This window comes from Rattus norvegicus, chromosome 4 (genome assembly GCF_021556685.1).
Source record: "Rattus norvegicus strain SHRSP/BbbUtx chromosome 4, alternate assembly SHRSP_T2T, whole genome shotgun sequence".
In the NCBI taxonomy this organism is placed as follows: domain Eukaryota; kingdom Metazoa; phylum Chordata; class Mammalia; order Rodentia; family Muridae; genus Rattus; species Rattus norvegicus.
This window is the reverse complement of record NC_141537.1, coordinates 20,554,030-20,561,246: the sequence shown is the minus strand read 5'-3', so window position 1 is coordinate 20,561,246 and position 7,217 is coordinate 20,554,030. Positions and strand designations below refer to the sequence as shown.

Below are 7,217 nucleotides of genomic sequence, written 5' to 3'. Positions count from 1 at the left end.
GTAACTGCCCAGAAAAAACTTATACTAGAAGAGAAAATATTATCATTTCTACTGTCCATTGCTTGAATGGTTACATCAACCCAAGTTTCAAAGCTTTTAATTTTAGCTTGCTAGGAGATGGTGTTAGGTGGTTGGGCATTTGGAAGATAATTAATTCACAGGGCAAAGCCTCCCAGAAGGGATCAGCCCATGATGAACAGATGAACAGGATGTTTATGAACAGAAAGCAGGCTCTCGGTACATAAAAAATCTACTACTGGCAACCTGTCCTTGGATACCTTAGTCTTCAGAAATGTGAGAAATGTTTGATTAAAAGTCATCCATTGGGGTGAGCTGGCTCAGAGAACACGAGCAAGGGAGATCTGGCTCTGCTACTCCTATGCTCTCAGGTGGTCTAGCAGGGTTTAGAGCACTGAGATGTGTGCCCTCTACCTCCTCACCGGTCATTACCTGAGGCGGTCAGGAGAGCTGAGCCCAGGGTCAGAAGAGTGAATGGACCTCTCCCCAAGGGTAGCCCTTGGGAAAGCAGACCCTGTAACTCCTCGGGCCAGAATAAGAAAGCTGTCCCTGGTTGATTGAACATAGATTAGCCAGCTCCAAGTGTGAGATTAAGGGAGAGCTGGCCGCATCACCTGTCTTCCAAGAGGTTACATGGGTGCAGGGTTGATGCCCTGCCCTGCCTCATCCCTCACCACCGGAGACAGACAGAAAAGCTGGCCCTTGGGTCCTGAGAGTGGGTGAGCTGTCCCTGTCCCTCAGCAGCTGCAGCACTCAGAAGAATGGGTCCTGCACCTCACCTGGGCAATACAATGGAGCTGGCCTTGATGTCAAAGGCTTGGGTGAGCCAGCCCTTATAGCGACGTGAATGAACTAAACCTACTTAGTTAGAGTTTAATGATTTTCCATTATTCTTAGGATAGGTGAGTGGTGCCCCGTGCAAACTCCATAAAGACCCTTTATGGACTGTTTGCATTACACTCTCTCTTTATGTAGCAACAGCACTGACCTTGCCATTTCTAAAATCACCCTTCAAGACTATACTTTCAGGGATCATTTCTATAGTTCGTTACTAAAATCACCCTTCTTTCCCCTGTCCCTGCCCCTATATGTTCTCTGGCAAATTCTCTATGCCAAATTCATGTGTGTGTATATATATATATATATATATATATATATATATATATATATATATATATATATATATACATCCCTTTTCAAGTATTGCATTTTTAGGTCTTTGAAGAAAAGTCTAAACAATAGTTTCCGTTGGGAGGATATAACTAACCACTAGTAACCACTATCTTAGTATGACATAAATTATGTTTCCCTACATTTCAAGATAAAGGTTTTAAACATGTAATTATGCTGTATGATCTTACTCCCACATGTAGGACTTTGTCAGCAATCTAAAATTGTAATTTGCTTAAAGCAATAATTTGTAAATATATTCAGATGCATGTGTGTATACTTGTGTGCATGTAAGTGTGTGTGTGTGTGTGTGTGTGTGTGTGTGTTAGTACCTCCTCAAAGATAACAACTGGTCGCGTTCCAAGCAAGGTTATTAAGAGTATTTCTATCCCTAATGCAGGATTGCTATTTAATAAGTCACCTTTTGAATACTTTTACAGGAGACTGCATCAAACAATCAAGATCTGGGAGCAAAACTGAATGCTCATCAAAGCAGACTGGAGTGCAGTTAAATTTGATTCCCTTTAAACGTTGCTAAGTCATAAGAGCAGTCTCACTTGCTTTTGTTGTACTTTTGGATTCATTTCCTTTTTTATTTTTTTTACTGGAGTGTCCAGTATCCAAGTCACATAATGACAGTATAACACCGCCAGAATCTGCAGATGTGTTCCTGATCTGTTCTGTAACAGCTGGTTAGAAAGACAACTGCAAGAACAATATCCGTCCTCTAGTATTTGCATGAAAACTTGCATTTCTGTTACCTTTGACAGGAAAGAGATCCCATGTTCTACTGCCTGTGGAAACATGTTCTGCTGATTTTATAGTGTGTTGATTGATATCAGTCATAGGTGTCTCAGTAGAGAGAGAAATTCCTCAAGACGCTAAGCCTTCATTTTCCAAAGGAACAGAGGGGTACAGCCTTCTCAGGAAAGCACGACACCCAATTACTTTATTAAATGTCATACAAGGTTAATTGGGGCTTGGAAAGTTTCCAGCTAACGAAGTTATCTTGCTTTTGCTGTCTGTGAGAGCAGACAACCCACACAAGTCTCAGTCCCCGTTGGCCATGGCCAGCCATAATCAAACGTAAGAGCTGTGGCTTTGCCAAGAGTGTCTTAGGATCAAGATTAGAGCAGCTGCAAGCTGTCCTGTAGCACCAAGTGCGTAGCTCTAGAGAGACATTTCCTCAAGGTTTAAACAGTCTCGTAACAATTTCTTAGCCTCTACTGATTGGCTCAAACATAGCAAAGGCTTTGCTGAAACATGTCACTGAGAGCCAGACACAAAGGCTTTACATACACTTCACCTAAAGCAAGACACAGCTTTCCCATACATGTCACTACCAGAGGAAGCAGGAACAGTTTCCTAGTCATCCCTGTTTCTTTCTACAGCATTTTCTTTGCTGATGACTGTTAGATGTGAATGCCCCCCCCCATTTTTGATAATGTCATGGATTTTCTTTTTCTTTTTTTACTTTTGTTTTTTCTTCATGTAACACTGGCACAGGAGACAAGAATGTGACAGGAAGGTGGAATAAACATTGATTTTTGTGCATTCTTTGGCAATTTCAGGGAAAGTGATCTTGTAATGGCAAGGCTCTGCTATGAGTCTAGGGATGTCATTCGAATCAGGCGCCTATGTTTGTGATTCCCCAAGCATAATTATGAATTGTAAAAAGAGTTGTACCGTAATAACCCTAACTGGAGTTAGCAGGTCTGCCTCTCTCAATATCTTTATACTGTATTACAGGATTTTTATTTCATATGTTATGTAGCTTTGGTCAAAAATAACTCATATTGATCAGTACATAAAACCATAAATAAAATATACAGAGCAAATTGAGTTTTAGACAACTAGATTTGTCCTTTTATTTCCCCATCTCTGTAGAAAGACTTCTTATAGCAATGTATTTTGTTATATCTTCTTGCAGTATCTTCCACATGAACAGCCTATGTGTGTTGCACTAGGTTACTGTTATGCAAATTATAATCTTCATGAATATGTAAACACAAATATATACATATGTATGTGTATATATAATAAACTGATGTGGCTATTTTTTTAAATAAAGGAATTTTAGTCTTACTGCACTTTGAATATGTTAATAATGTATGTTGAATGTGTTAAAACTTTATGAAAATTGTGGTTTTGATGTATTACCATTTGATAGAAAAGATAACTCTCAAATTCAGTGTTGGACTTGAGACGTTTTAACTTTAAGTGTCAGAAGGATAACAAAAGAAAGTAAGGAAATTAAGTGATGGAGATCATAACGTTTAAGACCTTTCTTTAGTCTTACTATCTGACCAAAACAGAATAAATCACCTTCGGAGGTATTGGTCGATTATTGCAGAACAGATAACTGCAAACTTGAAAATTTGATCTATTCTTTGCTTGCACAATTCTAAAGCAAACTTGAAGATAGTTTGTCTGCAATACACAAGGATACAATTCAAATCCTGAAAATGAGGTGCCAGGCTATGTGTCTGCCTTTCTACTGTGATGCCCAAGGGTCACCAGTGGGCTGCTCAGGGTAGGCAGAACACAGTCCATAATAAGGGTCTCAGTCTATGTTTTCTCCATCATGAAACAGCAGGGTCTGGGACTGATGCTGTGGTTCTCAATCTCCCATGTGTCACTGTGAATTGGCTTGCAGGTTCACACTTCTCCCAGGGCATTCACACTCCAGGCAGGAAGGGGAAGGCAGAGCCAATGAAGGGATGGGGGATGTGAGCCCAGGATGTGGGCAGAACCTGTTTTGGTTCCGGTTGAGTGCTGAGAGTATAAAATGATGGTGGGAGAGAGGAGGCCTTCTTCTGGAGATTTAGGCATGGCTCTGTACTATGAACCTCCCACCACCACCCATTGTGATTCTTGATGAAGGAGAGGGTCCTTGTGTGTCCAAACTATTTTATTTGAAGGTGAATGCATACACCTTACTCAGGATGAATGAGGGATTAAACACCGTTTTAAGGAAGGAGTGCACAGGAAGGGAAGTTCATTGGCTGAACACTTGGAGCCTATCTAGATTCCTCATTACCATGATAATTTTTATGCTACATGAACAATTGTCATGGTCCTTTCAGTGGGGTGTCAGATCAAGTAGTTTGGCAGAGAGCTGGCTCCATTTCTGCTGTTCTGAGATTCTGTAGCCTCTGAGCCTGCTCAACCTTACCAGTTCTTCTGTCTGGTGGTACAGTTCACTTTGCGCCACAAGGAGATGTGAACGTTGTAGACTAAAGAATACACTGAAATATGGGCAGTAAAATGAAAGTCATTCATTGAGAGAAAAGTATTGTCTTCACCTGGTCATTATGATTGCAACCTTTTTTTACAAAACCTTAATAAACATTCTTACAAAATAAGCATGAAATTAATTGTAAGAGAAGAAAGAAACGTTTCCGGCCTCTTGTCATAATTGCTTTTCAGATATTTCTCATTAATGTCAATTAGACATTCAGAGAGAGAAGATGTGGGAAGCATTTTCTAGTTGATATTTAAATGGTACTTAACAGGTTACAGAGATGGCTGAAGGAGCACGGACCTAGAGAATATTAAGAGAATGGCTTACTGGCCAAGTGATGCTTGACACTCTCAGACGTAACCTTCCTCATCTCTAATCATATAACTGTAGTTCTATACTCTATATGATCCATATTTGTTTCCTTTTATCAATATCCTATAAGACTGCCCAGGACTATATTTCCAATGTACAAATTGAGCAATATGCTTAAGTGTCTTGATGTAAAAAGTTTGTAATAATCTTTGAGAATAAGAAAAAAATTATTTTTGCCCAGATATGGTCTTAGGGTTTTACTGCTCTAAACAGACACCATGATCAAGGCAACTGTGAAAAGGAGAACATTTAATTGGGACTGACTTACAGGTACAGAGGTTCAGTCCAGGCAGACATGGTACAGAGGAGCTGAGAATTCTACGTCTTCATCTGAAGGCCATTAGGAGAAGACTGACTTCCAGGAAGCTAGGAGGGAGGTCTCAAGGCATGACAGACTTCCTCCAACAAAGCCATACCTACTCCAACAAGGCCACTCCTCCTAATAGTGCCACTCCCTGGGCCAAGCATATTCAAGCCGCCATACTACTACTTGTCTGTAATCCCAGCACCCCAGACACTGAATCAGGAAGATTATGAGTTTGAGACCAGCCTAAGAAGCCTAGTGAGATTTGTCTCAAAGATCAATAAAGTTCAAGTGACAGGTATTAACTGAATTTTCAGAATAGAAATATAGCTAAGTGTTTAAGAAGTCATTAACTTTAGGGTCTCTGCGTATTAGTAATTTAAATCCAGTCATCAGAAGTTCCAGTGCAGCAGGATGTTAGAGATCATAAATAAGTAAATGAATAAGTACATACACACAGCAACCTTTTAAAGCCTTATATCATAGTATAAACCAACACCCTGACCAATGATTTTAGTGTCAATATTATACTTAATCTTTCAGAGTTTTATTTTCAGAGGATGCATTTTAAATGAAAAAATTGTTATAAATTACATTATTCAAAGGACTACCAGGGATCTCAAGGTTCAAAAAATTATGTATTAGCAAATCCCCGCCCCATGTTCAATGATGTTCTCCTTCTAATTGATAGCATGGTGAGATAGATTAAAGGCACCATTACTGATGTACATGTTAATAGAGTGTTAATTGAATACCTGTAGGGTGAGAATTAAATAGGAAATGTCAGAGTGTGTTCAGGAAAGTTTCATTAAAGGCTAGCAAAAATGTGCTATGAAGCTTGTTATCAATTTATTATTTATTATTTTATGGGAAATAGATTTCTAAAATTAATTTCAGCTGGTTAATGCTATTAGACAAATAAGTCAATAAGTGATAAAATTGCATTTGAATTGTTGAAATTTAATAAGAGAGATGGTTCAATCCAGCTTTGACAACAAATAGCAACATGTTGCACAAAGTAACATATCAGATAATCATTTAATTTTTGAACATTAATTCTAAGCAATAAAGCTGAAATCATGTTAAATGTTCATGGAATTTACATGGATTATAGAACAATTCTATCCTTTAGATATATTAGAAGTATGCCGTTCCTGTTGTATTTGCATGGCTCTCTGAAGCCACCACACAAGATATGCCCCAGCAAGCCATCCACATGGTAGCTTTCTTTCTGCATTTGGAGGATTCGAGATTCTCAAGTTGCTAAAATTTACTTGGCTGCTTAGGAACTTGCCCACTTATTAATCATTTTATTTATTTTTGTTTATTGGACAATGTTGACAGAATGTTGCAATCATTTGCTCATTTGTACGAATAACTCTTAGATTTTTTTCAAATTTTTTACTTTATTAATTGTCTAAAAATTATTTTATGTCTAATTCTTCAAATACAACATTAAATACTCTGGTAAATTTCATGATGGTGCTAGCAATTTTAGGAATTTCCAACACGACATATAACAAGAAAGATCAATATAGTTCAAATCTTAGGTGTTAACAATTTTCAGAATAGAAAGTAAAAAAGTTTAAAATTTCAGTATCTTTAGGATCTTTAGTGTTGTTAATTTAAATACCGTTATATGGGGTCCAGGTGCAGCAGGATGTTATAGACCATGCAATTGTATAGGGAGACACAGAAGCTACACTGTACTTCAAGTGTTGCTATCAGATACATTTAAGTAACATTTTACAGATTAAAGCCATATTAAATGAAAATACACTCATCTACATCTTAAAACACAATGATCTAACAACAGGTGCCATTTTATACCAGAAAGAGAGCAGTAGGTACAAAATGAATGCAGAACTACTTTTCTTGTAGGAAATAAACATAGATTTATAGATGCATGTACACATTACTTTATTTTTGAAATTCAAAGTAGCTAGTTTGCTTTTACTACCATATAAAAATAATCTCCAATATGGTCAGATCACTAGGGGGAAAAAGCTCATTTATTATGTTTAAAAATAATACACATTGTCTTTGGCAAGGAATCACATCCATAGACCTTCCAGGTCTATCTGATTTGACTAGAAGACAGACATACCC

The 7,217-nt window shown here is 38.0% G+C and overlaps 1 pseudogene; it reads left to right on the top strand.

The window, feature by feature from the left end:
• The first annotated feature begins 1,031 nt into the window (after positions 1–1,031).
• LOC147994707 (small nucleolar RNA U3) lies at positions 1,032–1,072 on the top strand (annotated as a pseudogene).
• Positions 1,073–7,217: the final 6,145 nt, after the last annotated feature.